At 33.1% G+C, this 21,953-nt stretch overlaps 1 protein-coding gene and 1 long non-coding RNA gene across 3 annotated transcripts in view; one reads left to right on the top strand and one right to left on the bottom strand.

Moving 5' to 3' along the window:
• The first annotated feature begins 247 nt into the window (after nucleotides 1-247).
• The window catches only part of LOC105342097 (sex peptide receptor), a 43,194-nt gene continuing 21,488 nt past the window's right edge, over nucleotides 248-21,953 (top strand). The window contains exon 1 of one of the 2 annotated variants that reach the window (XM_034472836.2): nucleotides 248-751. The gene's annotated coding sequence lies outside the window, so the exon portion shown is untranslated. Of the gene's footprint in view, nucleotides 752-19,621; nucleotides 20,008-21,953 lie in introns of those variants that run through there. The other variant, XM_011448959.4, reaches the window with a different exon arrangement.
• LOC105342096 (uncharacterized) lies at nucleotides 20,903-21,939 on the bottom strand. Its single transcript, XR_902454.4, has 3 exons — nucleotides 21,788-21,939; nucleotides 21,319-21,396; nucleotides 20,903-21,195 (listed from the first exon to the last, which is right to left on the bottom strand). It is a non-coding gene; the product is annotated as an uncharacterized lncRNA (long non-coding RNA).

Here is a 21,953-nt window from a genome sequence, read left to right as displayed (position 1 = left end):
TCCAGAAGTCATCTCAAAGTGAAACATTAGTGTGTGTAATTTTTGTTACTCTTTGTCCCGTGCGTAGGGGCTATTATATAGCAACAGTGCCAAATATTCATGATTTCTTTATTTTCTTTTCGCTCGATTCCGAAAAACGGTGAACTAAAGGGTTATATAGGAGATTAATCAGACATTTCCGCATACTCTTTTGAATATAAATTAGATTCCTCGCGATTGTGATAGCTACAAGAACCGAATAATATCGATACATTTGAAATGACTGTTCTTTTCGGAGGAACACTGAAATTCTGAAAGTTGGGATAGGACCATTTTGGATAAACATAAAACTCTGTGTTCGTGAAAGTCTTTGATGATCAAAGTCTTTGATTGTTTTGTGGTTTGAAAGAACTGAAGCTGTTAAATAACAAGGAAAAGTACGAATTTCAAAGCCAGAAAAGAGAGAGCGGATGTGGCGGGGACAATTAGCTACTTTGACCATCACTGAATCACAGTGCGATGTCTCCATGGAAAGTAGATATACACAGCAGCTGCATTTCCCGCCTTTAAGATTGCGTCAGATTGAGAAACGAGTTTTCTCCAGTGGTCCGGTACATCCGTTAGTAAAGTGGTGTATCCGCAGATAGGAAAAAGCAAACAAAAAACAAAAACAAAACAACGCTCTATATAGTCACGCCTCCGTGCGAATTACATGTATGTTCAAAGCTGATCTCATGCTAAAAGTGTATATTTTGGGACAGCATTTGAAAGGGTAAGTCTAAGTCTTTTTACGGTTTTTAAGCATTATGTACATACATTACTCTATACAACACAGTACAAAATTAACATGCAGAGGTCTGTTTATCGCCGTTTGGTCATTATTATGTAATTAAAACAGTAGTCTGCTCTGGTTGATAGTTTCCAAATAAAATCCCTTTGTTCGTATCAAAACACAAAACCACCATATACCTATTTTTTGCATGTAATTGAACACTGAGCAGAAGTTTAAACATTGCTGTGGAATCGTAAGAATTCGTTGTGACCAATTTTCGTGGATTGCTTAAAATTCACAGGTTCGTGAAGACGTAATTTCGAGTATCCTCTTATACTTACAAAAGGAAGTACATGTATGATTTTAAAACCCAAATTTATTCATTCGTGGAGATTGTTAATTCGTGGATGAGAGGTATCCACGAAATCCACAAAAATTTAGCCACCATGAAATTCAATGATTCCACAGTATATGACGATCCTATTATCTGATGTATTCTTGTACATTAATCAGTTTGAAAAAAGCAACTGTACAGTTATAAAGCAATTGCACAAAATCATACCCACCTCCCCCTTAAAATTGTCAATTTAAAGTTAAATCATACTCCCTCTGGCAAAAAAAAATGTACAACTTGCGAGTATTTTATCAACTTTTTGGAAACTCATGGGATGTTTCTTCATTAAACTGATTTCAACGGTGTAGAATGAAGAAAACCCGTGGGTGCAGTATTGTAACGTACGTCATAGTTCCGCTTTCCTTGGGTTCAAATGCGACCAGTCGGCCACCTTTGAGGTTATACAATGCACTATATTAGCTACAATCACGAGAAAGAATATTTAAAAAGTCTTAATTTGAAAACATCATTTTTACCCTACAAAATCTCTGGAACCCAGATGTTTTCGGTGGTTTTGCCCCCTGGACCCCCACCAAGGCTTTGCCCTGGACCGACTAGGGGATTCAACGCGGCCTCCAGACCCCCTGCCTAAAACTTGCGTCCCCTCTAACTTCAAACCCTGGATCCGCCCCTGAAAACTAAACTGTTGATTTTGTTGTACACATGCATATAATATACCAACATGTTATATTTGTAAGTAAGATTTTTAACGACATAAAAGGTTCTCATCCTAGACATCATGTTTTATAATTTTGTGTTACTTAACAGAGATAACGTTAATTTCACATTCCGTTGGTAGTTTGAAAAAAAGAAGTTTTTTGTGTCAAAATGTTTATGCGCGTTTCACAATCAATTTAGCACAATGTGAATTAAGCTTGAGGAATTGTCATGGGAAATGAGACAGAAATGAAATTCATGGTTACTTAATAACACATTTTTTGCCTTTAATCAATACAATTTCAATTAATACCGACAATTTAATTTGACATTTTTAGATAGATTTGAAATGTGAATTGCAAACAAATATTACGTATTACGATACTTAAAAACATTCGAGGTCATTGTGGACTGCCACATTTTGCTTACGAAAACAGAGAGAGAGAGAGAGAGAGAGAGAGAGAGAGAGAGAGAGAGAGAGAGATTGATTGAACTGACGTGAAAATATCACCTCTATGTCAACGTTTTTCCTTTATTATTTTGATTTTAAAAATTGAAATCAAGAATTCATATTTATCAAACAACCTTACAAAATTTAATTGCGAAACGTTTATTCCAACATGGCACCTAAAAAATAATGATTTGCTCAAATATTGCGAAAAACAATTATGATTTTCTAGTATTCAAACGTTGCGTAAAGCAATCCCAAAAACGTTGATGTTGCTAGTATCATTTTGATGCCAAGAACATTATCAATAAGCCTCTGAACTATAATTCAAGAATGAAAACGCGGAAATTTTCAAGGTGGTTTTATTTAAGATGGCTTACTACACCTTCAAACAGTTTCTCTGATCAGCAGAAGATTGCTTGTATATGATAGAAAGTAGGATTGATAAGATGTTAAGATTGGATCCCGGAACTCATGATCTGCTGTTCACAAGCCCGGTACTTACCCATTGAACTGCATGTGTAGATATACAAACAAATCGATTGATACAAACAATTTAGCGAAATATTTTAATCGCCATCTTGTGATGTGTCTTATAACGTTAAAGTATAGGTGTAGTGAGGTACCTTATAATCATTGCAGCATAAGAAATCAAAGTACTGATAGTACTGGAAAGCGGTAAGAAAGCTTGTTTGTAATGCGTCGTGTATTTGCATTTAAATTGCATATACTGAAAAAAAAACCAACATTTGACGGTATGACTAGCAAATATTTTCCTCTTGTTGTAATAATGGTATGTTTGATTAAATAAAAATTGGGCAAAAACTCATTAAATGCTTGCATTTTAAAAAAGAACTACTATTATTAGGATCATAAATAAAAATGTGAATTTGTTATTTTTTGTGTCAAAAAGTGTACAATTGCATTAAATGAAAATTGACTTTTAGTACTCTCAATACTTTGAGGACTTCGATTCATCTTAAGTAACGCTTTGGCGAATCATCAGGATTGCATATTAATACATTTGTTTACACGACATTAATCGTTTAGTGAAATATGCGTTTATTTTTATTCAAAATATCCATGTTTTGATAGAATGTTTTATGTCTTCTTTAAATAATTTTATTCTATAACAAGACAACATGCAAACTAAATGAATGAGTAGCACTGATTCAGAGCGCTTTATACATTAATTTTATAAACCGAAATATTTTAATTTTTGATGTTTCTATCCGAGGCCAAACGAAGAATTTAGATATGAAGAAACTAGATTCCATATCTTATATTTTTTTGAATACTTTGAATAAAAGTTGTTGATACTCTTTAAGTGTGTACCTCACAAAATAGAACAGATTAGAGGTGTAAACATTACACACTTGCTTTTCGGGTTTTTTTGGTACAACGTTCAGAACGGAAACTAAACATATCATTCTGTACATGGATCTTGTATAATTACACTACATTTAACAAAAGTAAACAGAAATTTAAACTTACTAAACACGAAAAAGTTGTAAAATTGTGATGACTTAACAAATTTCTTGTTAACGGAAGACGGTTGAAAAGGACAGTACAATGTTATCATTAGAGTGACATAAACTTGGAAATTCCTTGTCTTTGTTAATTTAAGACGAAGATGCTAAAAGAGACTTTATACATGCATTAAAGCAATTAGTTCAATTTGCTGGCTTGGTAAAGGGAGCTAGGTTTCATCATACAAGGAAGTTCTGATTAACAATAAATGAGACCTTATGGCAAAATGATCTTAAAACGGGGAAAACCTTTGTTTTTAAAGGCAATTAAACTCGAAACTATGGCTTTAAAGCTAGAGTATCTAAGAACAAAACGTGATATCCTCTAAGAGACGTAACTTTTGAAGTTTGTTTTGACATTCTATATATTTTCCCTGATCGTGGTTTAACTACATATTGTTTGATCTCGCTGATGTCTGCAATTACAAAGTCCGTTTGAATTTTGATCTTGGCAGCTTTTTTGAATTTGGATTACTAGCTACTTGTCTCATGTCCCCATAGCGATACCCATCTGGCTAGAGGATTATAATTATATCTGCATATCGGTTTGAGAAAGAACTGGAAGACATTGTCTATCCAATAATGTTCCTCTTTTTAGTATTGAACCTATTTATCTTTTACATGTCAATTAAATGAATGTATATCGATGTATCATGAGATAATTGCATTATGTGACATGGTCATACTACAATGTAATAAAATGATTAAATTTCTGAAACAGAATCAACTAGAAGAAAATGCTATCCCATTTTATATTTTATCGTCAAATATGTTGTTTAAAGAAGATTGGTGAATAACTAAAAAAAAAAACAATGCATTATTTATCTTTTTCGAGTTTTTCTTCCTTTTTTGGTACAAAAAAATTCTACACACTAGCGATCTGTTTAAGTTAAAAAGATAAAAGAGGCTATCGACAACAAGCATTCAGAGAGTATTGCATACCCATTATATGTCCCCTACCGGCATCCCCAATTGACGTTTTATGCGCTAAATAAGTTTCGAAAAAATCGGTAGAAGATTTATATTTAAGGACAAACCTGATAAGTATTAAAAAACGAGTCGTTTAAAAAAAGAACAACTATAAAGACTCTATGGTTCCCTTCCATTTTATCAGTATATGGCTAACAACAATATATATAGCTATGTTTAAAGTTTATTTATCGGTCCTCGCGATGATTATGTACACGTTTGTTGTTATTTACGTTGAAAACTTTCAAAGCGCTGGGAAAGCGGTTTTGAGTCTAATAATCTGATTTACATTTAAATTTGCATTCCAGACCTAAAAAGTTGACCTGCTACTGTTTATTTTTATAAATTATAGCAGAATAAATTAATGCTTTTTTACTGTGAGATTGAAGGACAGGACAAAACTGCAATGTCCCCAATGTTCAAATATGCAAAACTGTTAAAGAAAGATATGTTTCAAGGCATCTTAACTCCTTTGTGCCGTCCTTTCTTTTTGGATTTATATTAAACATCAGGTCTTGTAAAATAACCTGCAGATAAGTATTAATCAAGTCGGAGAGTACATTAACAGACATAACCAACTAAATAATGACGATGTATGTTATGGTCCATATGGGGTTTTTTTCTTGTTGATATAAAGATATTGGCATTCCATAATGGAATACCAAAACCTTCATATCGACAAGAAGAAAAAAACAGATTTAAAAAGAAACAAGTTTAGTAAATGTTCACTGTTTATGACTAATATATGTAGGCCACTGTTGGCGCCACAAATAAACCATCCTTGTCAAGATACTGTGTTCGTAAGAAGCCCCATTTGCATGCTAATTTTGTTTTTTCACCATCAAGGATGGCAAAAAAAAGAGACAATTAATCGGATATCTGAGAAATGGCACAATTTCCATTTCTTTTATGGTACTTATAATGCATCTTGCATGACGAGTAAAAAGGCAGCACAAATGGGTTGATGGAATTTGAGTCTTCAATGTTTTGCTATTTCTTGATGGTCTTTTCAAACCAACGTTGCCGATCGATTGCGTTTTAAAAATTCATAAATGTGATGTGTCGATAGTACTTTCAATTAAACAGGTTGGTTTGATAAAATATTTGTCTTTTGAAAAAAAAAACCATGACTTACATGCCATATTTACATTAAGTAAATAGTAGAAATATATATTGTATGTATTGTATTATTTATAACGTAAAGAACTTATTGTATACCATAAAAATAGTCAGTACGTGTATGCCGAGAACCTATGAGTCAGTAGACTTTAAATGGATGCAGGTAAACGCCGTCTTATCTTTGTCATCAGTTGCCTGTCTTATCAATTAATTAAAAATGATCCCATAATGTCCTTTTACAAAATATAGTTTTGTCTGCACGGCTTTTAACCTGCCCGACTTTATCCTCGACTGGTAGGTTTTGCTTACAAGAATTCGATAACATTAATGGTAATGAACTTTGAAAATGGTAAGTCAGACAGGATATCATTAACACTTCAGTCAGGGTACACGTATTTCGTGTCGTCGAAGTAAAATTCATGATCAACAGTAAATAAAAGATGCATATTTATTGGTGGAAAATTGCACCTCTTGCCAAACACGGAGTGCAGAGAGATCCAAATATTTGTAAATGACTGCAATAGCATAAAAAGTGTCACAAACATGTATACAGTTCAATGACTTTTCATCGAAATGGCTTTTATTCTACATTGAAACACCCCGCACTTTTGAACAACGCATAGAAAATTGTCAGATACTGTGATAAACATTGGAACACTTCGAAACAATGTCGGATAATTCTATTACGCGTATTTGCTTATGCAATCGGTGTTCACGGCTAATAAATGGCCGATAAAATGACTAATAGAATGATACACCAACGAAAAGTCGTCGCTTTGATACGAAGAAACAATCTATAAATTGCTGTTATTTTATAGAATGTGCAGCTTTAATTATAATAATTTTCTTTTAGTCGCTGTATAGCGCTATGAATTTAAACATGAGATATCTCAGCTGAGGTTTGTGTTTCACTTTGAATTTATTCTTTACTTTTAAAAAAAATAAATTACAATGCTTTTAAAACGAAATGCGGATTCCCTGGAATAAGAAATTCATTCAATGGATAGTTGCATTACACCAACGTTAAAAGTATATTATGTAGTATGTATTTCTTTGAATCAAACGCTGCAAGTGGACTCTCACCTGTCAGGTAAAAACAAAGGTGGTAATATAACTTTAGGTAGTAGTCTTTCATATGACATATAATGTTGGAAACTGCACCTTAGACGGGTGCAAAAATGCAACATTAGCACTAGCATACCGTAATTATTGGGAACCGTGAATGTTTTAAGTCATTTGTTGAAAGTTTGTTCTTAGGCTAATAAGAAATATAGGACATAAACAAGTTTGAATCTAAATTATATGTGAATAAAACACATTACCAAGCTATAGTCGACGGAACATAAGTATTGGTGCTATACGAGAGTGGTAAAATTATTCGAACATCCTAAAAAGCCTCAGTTTTATTTTTAAAAAAGCCTCAGTTTTATTTAAAAACAAAGTTGCTGATATCACGGCCTTTATTGTGATGAGTCCAAAGAAAAAGTCCGATATATAGGTTTGTAAGAAAATAGAAATAGAAATCAGCAGAAACAGTAAGGTCTTACAGTTTAACTAAAAGAAAGTTAGAAAATACTAACTTTCTTGCAAAATTGATTGAAGACTATTTTGTAAAATTATTGCAATGTCAGCATTGGAACAAAAGGCATCCCGATAAGTGCATTTGTTGTGTTTCGGTAAACACATTTTTTTTTATTTCAGAAAACACATGCATAACTAATAATTGAAGGCTTAATCATTAAACAAGCAAAGAGGATATCATAAAAATATTGATAGATTGTTAAATATAATCATACCTCTGATGATTTGTTGCTTCAGCGATATAATGTTCAGATATATAAAAATAGAACTGGTAACAGGAGACGATATTTTAAAAGTTCAAATCAGATTTTGGTTCAGAGTAATATTCCTTCCAATGATTTAAAAAAAAAATTGAATGCTTAGATTTGCATTTTGGTTTATATAAAAAATATTTAACGGCAAAATACACTGTAGTATAAATTTAAGCTATCATAGTTATAAAAGAGAAAAGGCGGAATTTTTCTGTAGAGAAAAATCGTCAATTTAAAGCACACAATAACATCCTTTAAAAAATTACAAAAACTACTTCTGTTATTCAAACATCTATCAGTGTTTTTAATTTTGATGTGATGGTGGATTTTACAAAAATTTTATTGAATTGTATAATGTTGGTTATGTACATCAATATACAATCGTAATTATGGAGCAATGCATCATTTAACTATAACATTAAATTTATTTTTTAAAATAAAATGATGAATCAATTTGATTTTGAACTGCTTAAATCTTTCTTAAAAAAGAATCCAAGAATGTGTTTGTTCATAAACATCGGTGTTTTTTCGTCTGGGAATATTTAATCAAGATATGTTTTCGATTGAAGCAAGATTGTTTAAAAACACTGACAACACGGAAGCCTACATAATTTAAAAGTTTGCTGAACCAAGTAAAATTCCTATCACAACTGATTCTCAGATTTCTGATTTATCTTCAGGGCTCGGGTGGCAGGAGGCCATATTGGCATAACCTATTGCATCAGAGTATCAGATCCTTAGCAATTAATATCTTTCAAAAATGACAAGTTGTAAAGATTATCTGTATTTGGTTTTTGATAAGCGGAATATGATACAATATCTGACATTAAGTTAATCGAGCGCTATGATTGGTTGGTCCAACAAACCACGTGTTAGATACATGTATTCAAATAATGTCTTGTGGCGACAGGTTGTCGCATATATTCATGTAATATTAGCAAGTCTTAATTTTTTTAGACTATGAATTTTAGTACATTGTATTAAATGGGAAAGATAAGAAGCACCAACCTTTCTCAAACATCGCTAAGTCTTAGAGTATTAACGATCTGTCAGTGTTATTCTTTAGGGTTCAGTAATGTGTGCCTTTACCTCTACTTAATAAATCACTCAAATTAGAACTATTCTACCTACTGTGCTATATAACTGTTGCGCGGGGCCCGTTCCGCCCTTTACATTTCTTGCGTCTTATTTATAACTCTCCGTGAATAGTTCCTGGAGATTTATAGAGAAAGGCATACGGCTTCTGACGATCGTAAATCTGGTTTGAGTGTATCTCTGATGGCGGCTTTTTGGCATTTCATATCTATATTCTCTTTAAATTTAGGGGGAATAATTAACAAAGAACTCGGAGGATAAACATCATCGGCTTTTCACACTTTAACCTGTGTGGTCTGCTTAGATTTGATACAACTAGCCTTTGAGTTTCAACCTGCAATTAGATAATCTTTATTTACATGTATAACACATCAGGCGTCCGTTTGTTTTGATTCACCTCCATCGAAAACAAATTCCAGTTTGTTTTAATGAATTTTCTGTAGATCCAGGCTTTTGAGATTTTTTTTCTAAATATATAAGATCTCATAAATTACATTTAATAATTTTTTTAAATCAATATAATAATTTTTTAGGACAGCAAATGAAATTACTACAATTTCATTTATTGGTCAAGTTTTTGTGGTGGTCATATTAGTAGATCTGATAGCACCGTACATGTACAGTAGTAAATTCAAGTTAATAAAAAATCAAATTACATGAAGTTAATGAATATGTATCAAATTAAAAAAATATACAAATTACTGAATGACTTTCAAGAGAGTTTTTGACAGAGTATGCAATATTACATGCCAGCTGCCTTTTGCTCACCAAACCTTATTGTATATCGGTTTTACATTAAAACTGCACGTGTTGGGTGTACATGTAGTTTCAAAGTCTGTTAAAGGACTAACAGAGACCCTATCCATCGTGCATGTGAATAAGTAAACGATTTATCCAGCCTTATGAGAAAGTAATGAAGGGCTGAACCAGTAAAATTGGGGTACAAAATGATTATATTTCATTGATGATACGACACATCAAACATAAAACACGACTTTTATTTCAATCGATAAAGGTTCGAGTATTAGTAATTCTATCAGACTTCCGGGCCCATATTCAGAATGTTTCAATATCAAAGCTTTGCTGGTGGGTAGGATTTTGTTTCTAATAAATAATTTATGAAATAAAAGCTGTTCGTAATTTTGAATGATTACACCCATAGCGAAAAAGGAATAACTTTCCCTTTCCATCCATTCGCTGAGTTTTGACATTTTTGGACGAATTACATAGCACTGCATGACATGAATATAATTACAGAAACCAGCAATAGAAGACAAAATGTTTCCGATTTATGTTGCAATTTTCGTGTTTAACATCGGGGAATGTTTTGCGAACGTCTCATAAAATTTGATATTGTATTTAATGCATGCCGTTCGAAAGTTTTACGCCCAGGGACGCCAATGGGAATGTTTCTAGGATCTAGAAATGCCTTCAATTTCCATATTTCATTAAAAGTATTAGATTTCAGAAGACATTCTGCCTAGGAATTGAAAACAATGTATCTTTGTGCTTTAAATTAAGTTCTTTTTTTGTCTATGTCAAATTACTGATTGCATAACACTATCATTTTATTCTCTGACTGAAGAGATACATGTTCCTGTTTATCAGTCAATGAATGACAAGTGCTTTCCAACTCCATTAATTGGACAAACGATGGGACTTCTATAACTACAAAATCAGAAAATACACATAAACAGGTCTTTCTCAAAGAATGCTGACGTACTATTTATTCATACCTTATCTTTCTTTAATTGTTGTGCTGTGCAACTATAATTGATCGGCGTTTTAGAGAGCTAGGTAAAGTTGATTGCAATAACTTGATGCACAAGGGTACTATGATGAAAGCAAAAGCATCACAGTGTTGGCAAAGAGAACTCGACGTTAGGTAAAAGTTTAATCAGAGTCTTATGTAATCTTTTTTAAAATCATGATTAAAATACTGTAAATCTAAATCTACAAAATCAAGTACTCTCAGTAAAATAATTTAAAAAAAAACCCTCAATGTATATTAAGAATGCAATTTTGGCTGAAATTCTAGAAACTCTGATTAGCCAAAAATTGAATATGTATGTTGTGATTACAGCATCTCGATCTATATCAAACTGTACAACAACAGAATGAATCGTTTATCAGGTTGAATGGTTAGTTCTCCTAATCTGTCCTCGACCATGATAGGCAAGGGGCTTTAAACACTATCATTATCTGAGCACAACTCAATAAATAATCGGTCTCTGGGGCTGGGAGGATTATGTCGCAAAATCCATCGGCATTTCCTGACGGTGATGACGACACAGTCGGAATTTTTTTCTCTTTTAGAGACTCACTCCTTAACAAGATCGGGCTTCAAACGGTTTTTTGTCTGCATGATGATAGCTGGTTTGGTTCCTATTCAGCATAGGTCTTTGGAAAAATTGAATTTGTTGATGCCTTCAATAAAACCCCTTCCATCACAGATTGGTCTCCAGTACTGGTTTATGACAACTGGCATTAAGTTTGCACAACAAATCTCATTAGACTGGAATAGATACATGTACAATCATGCGTTTAATATAACCAAAGGAGTTTATGAATTACAGAGAGAAACAAAGATAATTCAAAATTCTGTCAGAGCAAATTCAATTTAAATATAGGAAGCCATCCAAGGTTTTCTGCCTAATGAAGTTTTATGCATGCATCCTACATTTGACTAATATTTTAACTTTAATACAATCATTTCATTGTGATAATCAATCTAATAATCAATTTAGTTTTCTATTTTTATTGATTTATTCCTTTCGTTCTTTGTTCATGCATTATCCAACTGGAAGATCCGTTATTTATTGTTTGCATGCATTTATTTGCTCTAGAACCTCAATGGATATGGTATCAAACACTGAAGAAATGAACGTAAATATTTTCGTGACACACAGTGCAATGAAAATAGCTAATTTCGTTTATAGGTATGCTAGAGTATGATTGCATGAAACCTTGTCCGATTTTATGGAACGAAGCATGCAACTGATGCTTTGCGTTTGTTTGAACAACTATCAATGAAGACTTTCTGATAAACAATAGCGAAAAATTGTAAGGTACGCTTTAACGTCCGTTTTAGTGTATTTTACCGTGAAAAGTATTAAGTGAGGGGATGTAATCAATGCTATTGACCGCCAATTAAGACCGCTGTGTAGATACAAAATGGTCATTACTTTGCAATATGTAACTTGAGATCTCTAGATTTCTCTATAGTGTTTCGTGCTTAGAGTTGGTATAATAAAAAGCAATTTTTGTTTAAAGCCATCTGTTAATATTTTCCCCTCCAATTTTGCTTTTAACAATGAAAGTGCAGAGTGAAAGTGCAGTCATCAAAATTCAGAAAATTTGTTGTTTTAGTACCTTCTGACCATAGGTTGTCTCACGGATGTGGCTATCTGTATATGAAACATTCTCAACAATGACGCAAAATTATGAAAACATATACAGAGACATATGAAGCATAAACAATATAAGATACTATTTTATTGTTGCATTTCATGTCATTTTTAGAAAAGGGTCAACTCCTTCAAATTAGGTATGCAATGTAACAATTTTTTGTATGCATGTAACTTCTGGACGTCTTACCATGATCACGAAACAATCGAACTCCTTGCAAGGTTATAAAATCCGACAGCCTGGCAAATAACATCAAATTGATGTTTCTTTTCATCTCAATTAATAACGATTAATGTCAAATGTGTAGCAGTTGACTGTATCTCTACGGTAGTCTAACCTCAACAGCTTTTACGATGCATACAAGCCACATTTTCTGGGTTATCAGTGATGGAATAGAACTGTTATGTATACTAACCCAGCAGTAACAAGCTGTGTATATTTGGTAAGACCAAGAAACTTGTTCTCAATGATGTAACACAATGTTACATATTTATATAATTGATAGCAGAATTAAAAACATCTGATAAATACCCGTACATTGGTTGTGGAAACGACTAAACTGGTTGTTTCTTTAACTCGGGACAGCATGAAATATCAGTATAGCTAAATAAAGGAAATGACTCCTTCATCTAGGTATTGGATGGGCGATTTTTCACATCATTATTCCGGACCTTTGCCATCCACCATATCATGCAATCGTATTGGCTGAACTGTTCGTGAAGTCTATACATGTACATGTATAAAGGGTAATTCTCATCTGGGTATTAGTATTCATGCAACGTGTGGTCAACTCGACTACTGACAAACCTAACGATGTATTCAAAACTTATCTTCAAAAGGGGTTATCATGTTTAAAAATGTTGACCCTGAATAGTGTTAATTATTTTTTGTGGCAAAATGTGACACACTAATAAACGGATAATTTCTCAAAATTTTACTTTTGATATCCTTTAAAATGGCTTCAGCACACAATCAACTGTCTACTGTATTTAAATCTAGCGTATTGATAATACGGTTATGATAATTATTTATTGGAAATGATAAGCTGCCAATTTTAGTTTCTTTGCTTTTTCAAAATGTCGAATTGAATTGTATTTATTGGAAATGATGAGCTGCCAACTTGAAGTCTGTTTCCTTTCTGAATTTTGAATTTGGATAACTGAATTGCATTTTGAATTTAGATTTGCATTGTTCTGAAGTACTGTTGTTGAATATCATCTTTTTCAATTTTTTTCTACATTATGAATACGTTTGGAGAATGTGTCGTGTTAAATTTCTTAAACTAAATCAGCCCGACCGTATTATAAAATACAAAATCGCATATAAGCAATGGAATGCCAGTGTGCTAAAAATTATCAAACTGACAAGATGCCTTTGTCGGCACTAAAAGTCTGAACTTCTTTGGCTCGTGTTTTCATCTGCTCGTTTTATGAATAACTGAGTGGAGACTTTTACTACTCAGTTCATTGTTTTGTTATGGGTACTAATCATGCGATCAGCAAATAAAGCAGAATCAATCGCTAGCAATAAAAAAAACAGCCTTAAAATATCTTTTGAATAATTTAGACTTAAATTGATAAGATGTGTTCATCCAGAAATCCGTTAAAGAGATATTATAATTTGATTTTATGTCATGTTTTTGGATGAACATGCATTACAAAAACAAAAGATGCATATCAATTTTTCAAACTATTTTCTATGTCATATTTTAAAACTTCTTTGTAATTTCCATTGCCTTGGTTTTTCATGCTTAATTTTCGTAACACATGTACCTTGTAATAATATGTTTCACTACTTTGAAGATGTATTGTATGACAAGTATATAATAGGTTTGTATGACAAGTACATCATATAATTGTATGCTGTGTCGTTTAATTATAAGTAAAGAGTTTAACACTATTTGATAACTACACCGAGCATGGCCAAACACCAAATGTTCTTATTTTGTAAACTTAAATTCTAATGAAAAAATAAGAACTAAAAAAAAAGTAGTAAACTCTTTAATTGAATGACTTTAAATTTGTGAAGGTTAAATTTATAAGAACAGAAGCAATGGCATGTGTAGGTGTGGATACAAAAACTTGCACATTAACGATAAAATTCATATATAAAGCTTGGCTGTCATCGCAGATGCGTGGGTAAAATCTGTTATCTGATTCAACTGAGTGAGTATTTCTTTTCCACAGTCTTTTGCTCCCAAGAATAGATGACATATTTATCTTACATGTACACTCTTTGAATATCTATCAGCTGGCACATGTCTCTCAAAATCCCAGCGATTTAAAAGAGATATATGTTGACGATAGATATTTACATCTTCATGTAAATGGATCTGGAGAAGAATAAGAAAATCCAAGAATTATCATTTTATGTAAAAAAAATTATTTGTCCGTTCTTTTGTTGTTTATTTCATCATATATACTTACTGATTCTTCAATAGATTTGTCAACGATCACCAAATCTCAAATCCAGTTCTGGTATGAGACAAAGTTTCTATTCAAAGTATAGCTTTGTTTCGTTTCACTGCCGAAACATGGCTGGTGTTTGCGCCTGCGCTCTTTATTTGACACTTGGGACTATTAAGATTGGGAGTGGTTTCGTTATTGAGTGCAAATAGAGTAAAGGTCCGGATTTATCTAAACAAACATCAAGTAATTAATTGATTTATTAAAAAACTGTTGTTCAGATTGTGTATTGCAAACATTAAACAGCGCTTTGAGAAAAATCTACCAACGTACAACACGCTAAAAACCTATCGTGCTAACACAACATTAAAGGGGCATGTTCACGATTTCGGTCAAACATTGAATGGAATTTATATTAAACCAATAGTAACCAAAAACATGGCACGAGCCTTGTTTACATAACAAAGAATCACGAGCTTAGTATCTTGCTTATAACTCTACGAATGACACTAAAAATTGGGTTGATCATTAGTCAGAAATACATTACAAGAGCATTATAATAAAAAAAATTAAAAATCCAAATATTTAACCAAAATCGTGATCATGCCCTTTTGAACGATACGCCGTACGTAACGCTAATATTTTCAGATGCCACACTATTCTCTTCTGAGGAGCGGATAGGCATAGGCTAGGCCTGCCCACTTCTCAAATGAAAATAATGTCACACCAAAACGCCGTCATGCTGTCACGATCTTGTTTTCGTAACGTGATGGCTTGTTGAGGGTCGGTGCATTAGCGCAACGGACCACTGAGCGCAAAGACGTGTTGTTTAACAGAAAAAGCATGTTATAACAGCGACTGAACGAGACGGCGGTGTGTGTGATGTAGCAATTTTTCCCGACGCGCCATCAGCTACTAGTAGGACAACATATCATCACCTTTATTCTATCTGCTGTTTAGTTTTAAATGATTTTCCTAAAGTAGTTGTACAAATGTTTTAAATGAAATTAAACAAGCCTTAGGTCATCGCTAGGAGGAGCATCCCCTCGCGACATGAATTATTGTGTAAGGGATGCATTTTTAAGGAATTTATAGTTAATGTTAAATGTAAATGATGAGACAACATTCTACTTACCCTCCATTACAACAAAAACTACTTTTTCTTTACCTGTACTAAATCTAAATCCAAAAAATATCAAGTTGTTGATTTGAACTGCTTACTTTCACTTTGGTTTCACAGAAGTGAAGCGGAAGTGGTTATTGTCAAGTCGTACATAAAATTTCTGTTTAAACCTGTGTAATTTTAACGATATATTAAAAAGTACTCAACTAATTGACTTGGAAAATAACAGGGTCTGTCCTTTTACTATGTCAAATAAGTGTGCGAAGTTTGTTAATATCCGTGCAAGGGTTTTCTTTTAAACTTGCTTCCAAGCTGAACACACACACACACGCGCGCGCGCACAGCAGCGATGCTATATCCCCTTCGCAACAAGTTGCGCGAGAGGATAATAAATTGTGATAAAAATGTTTTCAAAGCTCATCTAAATAAGTCAGAGAGTATATCGTTTCCAGAAGTTACATGTAATATCCAGCCATCTTATGCACATGGTCAATGCCTATTTTTTCATTTTATATATAAAGCTATCAGATACACCATCTCATTTTTATTTCTTTGACTGCTCGTTTAAACTAGAAATTATATATTATTATTTTTTTACAGAATGAATGATCTATAAATATTTCTGCCAAAACTATACATTTCTTGTGCAATGCTTGATATGTGTGGAAAAAGGATGAGAACTCGATAAATTATCATGATATATCTGTGTTATTTAAACTTTCCGCACTTAAGATGGCAGACTTAAATATAAAACATATTCTTGTGTTATTTATCTTCCTGTTACTTTATTTATTTATTTGATTTGAAGTCCTTGATATAACCCACACAAGATCACTTAAGACTGCAAGCGCTGCATCATTAACATCTGTGAGGACACCAGTATGTGATCTGACACCTGTGATTTGAAAAAAAGGGCCGAAAAATGCATTCAAAAGTACACGTAGAAGGTTCCAGAAGAAAGGTAAAAGACGCGATCACCCGTGGGTATCCGACGATGCAGAAACTTATAATAACAAAATAGTTTCTATAGTGTTTTACACGGAAGATTGGGGGGGGGGGGTATGGGCGATCGTAGCAGAAGTTGGATGACATTCATCATTGATCCGGAAATATTCGACTTTTGAAAAATGAGCAGGGACAACCTTGAACATCAAAACTTGGAGAGAAAAAATTCCTAGCGTGTAAAAGGCTCGTATTTCGTCTTTAATCTTACATGATGTTTCACATGAAAGCACCATTAAAAGCTTCGGATGCTCGATTTAGTGAACTTTCAAAGTGAACCATACTGTATTCCTTAATTTCATTTCCACCAAACATCAAACAATTACTACTTCAATAAAAGGAATCAAACTATCTGATGTCAAAAATTAGTTGTACTGGCTACATTTTCTGTGAGGTTGAAATGTTACCATTTTGTAACCGTCAGTAAACCTTTTTATTCTTTCCTGAAAATTATCACCTATGCATCAGCAGTAATTCCTAACATTCTTTTGTGGTTCATACGAGTATGACTGTAGGAAGCATTGTAAACTTAAACGAGATAACCCGGATCAATGATGAATGTCATAGATATTTTTAAAAGGGCATGAGGAAAATAACCCTTTACTCTTAAAGTCTATATAAAGTACACAGTATTGTCTAGTTCAGTAGGGTGTAGTAAATTGCATGAACATTATTATAATCTAAATGAAGTGTATATCTACATTGTACGTTTTGAAATGTAAGAATTCAAAATAAACAAATAACCGGAATATTTTATGAATCGCATTCAGAATCACATGCATAAATGGAGTTTCTTGATTCATGTTGAATTACTTTGGTACGCGTGGTGGATGTATATCTTAATATAATTATGAATTGATAAGATATCATGTATATTTTATATCAAAAACTAGTCTTTGTAATATTTGATTGATTGTTTGGTTGTTTTCATCCGTCGAGTGTCTATACAACGCGTCAAACCGTTGCTCTTTGCTTGTAGTGGTAGTGACGGACTTGTTTTATCTTGCTGGTGCTTGCTTTGATACTGGAGATACCGGTCATCCGCATAACCTGTAAATTCTCATGACCAAACTGGGTATCATTTCGTCACACCAAGAGACAACCCCCGCCCCCACCTCCTCCCCCAAGAAAAAAGTGGTTATACTTTGATTTCTAAGAAAACGTCATGAATAACATATGAGGTCAGAATGGCTGAAAACACCAAAGGGACGACAAATAAACAATTAATGAATATTTATCATTTGTGATTTAATATTGAATAAATATATTCAAAGTAATCAATATTGCTCCCTATCTATTGTCCCGCTCTAAAAATGCTTCTTTGTCTTTTCACTTACATCGATGAAAAAGCAAATTTATTTTTTTTTTTTGCTTTTTTATTTGGCAACTGCATCGATAACGCTGTAGATGTTAAGGTTACATATATTTTGATTCAATCTTTTCCGTATTGTTTAAGAATAACTATTTGTTGACTCATCATGAAAGGCAATATAGGCCTTTAGTGTTCCATTACAGTTGACAAAATTAGCGAATAGAGACTTTGTTCGGCGAGCACTAGGAAGTGGCGCACATACTATCGATGTCGGACCATGGTAATCTTGAAGCTCCATGGTTGGTGTTAAGGGGGAAAATGAGAGATGCAACATGTATTTGCTTTTATCGGGAATTTATCTTGTGTGATTGGGAAAAAAGGAAGTCCCGCGTCGGCCGATTCAGATTCATGCAATTGGGATACCAGTTTGTCAGCAAATATTTGTTGTATTTTTTTAAACAAAGAACACAATTTGTCTCAACCTTGATTCAACCCGGAATTTTTATTTGTTTTTTTCACTTTAAAGCAAGTCAACGAGATACTGTATACAAATTATTTGAAATAAAATAACTTTGATTGTATAATAGTTTGTGATAAGTGGTATGAAAAATGAAATAAAAAAATCTCAAGGGAAAAAAGGAAACTAGAAACATGATTCGCTGTTTAAATTTTTTTCAAACCTATTAATGTTTTTAATAGTGTTTTGGAGGCATTTAAGTTGTTCGTTCATCCTTTTTTAAACCTCATAGAATATTTAGAAATGGCATATACTCAAGGGGAAGGGTTTCTCATGTTACGTTATCTTTAAAACATTTTGAATGAATATTTATTTATAAATGTGAAAAATGATACACATGATCAATAAATCTTTTTAAGGCAAGGTGGAACTGAGCACTTGCTACTTGAAATGGAATATTTCGCTAACACGGCAAAATTCAATTATAGCATCCTGAGACATGTCGCTAAAAATAACGTGAATAATAACCAAATCAAAGAAATTGCCGTAATTTCAGCGCAAAAATTTGCCGCATCGCCGCTGAGTGCGTGATTTAACGGAGCTAGTGTTCCCTTTATTCCGTGTTTCCTTATTTCTATTAACTGTGATTAAAATAAATCCCCGTGAAAAACGACGTCCTCGGGTAGAGTCTGCTAACGTCTAATGAAGAATCAAAACTCTCTTTGAATTGAAAATTTTGAGAAAGTAAACTGTGTCATAAAAATTGATTACAGGGGAAATTCTATTGATGATGTCGATTTCTGTCCGTTTTATGAAGGTATTTTTCATTAATTGATCTTGAAAAAAATATAATAGGCAAACGTTTCATCTCTTGTGTCCTCCCTCCGGAGAGCGTTCGATACGGAAATCTGTGTGAGTTTTGATCCTTTGTCAATTAATCGCCACAGGGCCCGATTGATTGGCCGTGTATGTGTGTATTTATTTTACTAAAGCTCTTGCACCGTTCCCTATCTGATCAAAGTTAAACAATGCAATTCAACCGCAAACCACGTGGACAAGAAAAGGGTTGATCTATAAAACGAAAGGATCTTGGCGGATTCTCATCCCCGCTACCGTTGAATCAAGCAGGTCGGCCAATCAATATTCCAATCACTTATAACTGCTTGTAAACACATTTAAAGGCTTACAGCGTTACAAAAGGGGGTTTAATTAAACAGTTCTGTCAATGGCTCCCACTTCAACCTTCTTCATTGCTTTCGTCTGTATGTATTTACAATTCACTGTTTTCTATTGCTTATAGAACGTTATAATATAATTTGTCACGAGTTTGAAGACACTCGACAAGATTTATTTAGCTGTTGTACCGTCGAAAGTGGGGGAAGTGATTGACAGAAAGTAGTTTATGAGGGAGAGAAAATTGACTCAAAGTTTCATTAGTGTTGCATCGCACTCATTGAGTGGAGATATTAGGGAGGATAGGGAAGAGGGAAGCAGTGAGACATACTGGTAAGTTCTTTTTATTTGGATACATTCAATACCCGAACAATAAATAATGGTAAAATTATAATGTTACCCAAGACATCTTACGTAAATGTATAAAGAATCACATATTTTTCATATTTATTAGCATAGAAAGATTTTTATTTAAATATATATGAAGACGGAATTTATGAATAATCTGTGTGCAAACTTTTATGCACGATATTTCGTGTAAACGCTTCACCTGGCCTATTTCAGGGACATGTGAGAAACAAAATTGTCCGAAAAATGATTAATTCATTGACTCTCTCTCTCTCTCTCTCTCTCTCTAGTTCATATAATTTAAAACGCATCTATGTTATTCGATCTCCTTATGTTATTTAGGTTTTTTTGTACTTACTTTGTAAATTGTCCTTTGAACAGCTTTCTTTGCTAAAAACAAAGTATATAGAAGTCTTTACTTATTTTGCAAATAAAACGATTAGAAAGCGCTGCATTCCTTTCAGTATTTTGTTTGATTTATGTAAGGTTACGATTTGGCGTGCCCTATCAATTGTGAGTGTTTTTTGTGCTAAGCAGCTGGATGGCTTATCCGTCGTGTTCTCAGCCACTGTTGATAGCACGAGGAGGTTGGACAACGTTAGTTAATGGGCGGAAATCTGGAAGATATTCTTTTATAAAACACACTCTCTCTCTCTTTCTCTCTCTCTCATGTCATTGGTTCAGACTAATCAAAATACAGTCTCTCTATGTTTTTCGTTGAGGTCAAACTAGTTACAGTGTTATATATCATGTATTTATTCCTTCAATATTGTTCAGATTATAGGCTTAGCTCTGCTTAATACTACTCGATAGCATCATGGCTATAGACCGTCCTTCCGATAAAAAAAACAGAGAATACTCTTCAAAGAGTTGTGCTTTAATTTGGCTTTAGATCGCAGTAAGAACATCGAAAGTGAAGATTAATAAAAGTTCAGATGTCATATAAATCTGCTTGTAATATTGAATATAAGATAGCTCCATTTTGATGCAATATTTGATGCAATAACTTGCGGCAAATTGTTCATATTGACACCAAATCAAGATGTATCTGTCTCTTGCTAGAATATTGTACGATATTTCTGCATTTTGATGGAAACGTAATAAGAGGATACGTGAACGTATCAAGGATGGCACTCGCAATGTGTCCTACATACGAAAATATCAATCCAACCCCTGCGAAATAAAATGAAGGAAAAGCAATTAAGAGCAATCGGGTTTATTATAAACATTTATAAACGATACAAAATAAAGTTAGGAAAGAAACCAATTATGTTGATAATAAATATTTACACTTACAACTTAAACTCATTAATGTGTGATAATCGACTGTTTATGTTGCAATGTTTCTGTTTGTCTTGAATGGTTAACCTAATCCTTGAAAGAAGAATCATTTACAATGTTAGAATAATAAAACATTCCGTTAGAATACTTAAGAACCAAAACATTGATACGATCAAGATTAGTAAATAGATTTATAGTGGTGGTTTTGATTTACAGATTCAACACAATGAACATTAAAGCCAAAAAGTAAAATAAATACTAGTATAAGAAAAACGCTACGAAACGAACTGCAAGACTAAGACTTAAGATAACCCATTCTTTCCAGATACATTTTGTACATAGTATATTATATAATAAGCTTTGTTATATTTGACAAAACGGTAGATCTTGTTAAATATTCTTAATATAGTTCAACATTAAAAAAATCTGTCTGGAACACTGTCTTTGTTGTTTAGGCAGCCTACAGAGCACACAGTGTACTTACTTCAACTTTCCAAGGCCGGATATCCAAAAGAGATTGTTAATTGTAGCAGTCTCATTACGAACGCACCACATTAATATAACAGTTAGCAAGGTCTTTGTATTTAATCCCCTGAAAATTGACATGATTCAAGAGCAGATAATGATGATGATGGGGAATTTTGTAGCGT

This window comes from Magallana gigas, chromosome 8 (assembly GCF_963853765.1).
Source record: "Magallana gigas chromosome 8, xbMagGiga1.1, whole genome shotgun sequence".
Lineage (NCBI taxonomy): Eukaryota > Metazoa > Mollusca > Bivalvia > Ostreida > Ostreidae > Magallana > Magallana gigas.
The sequence above is the reverse complement of the archived record's forward strand: the minus strand, read 5'-3'. Positions and strand labels throughout refer to the sequence as shown.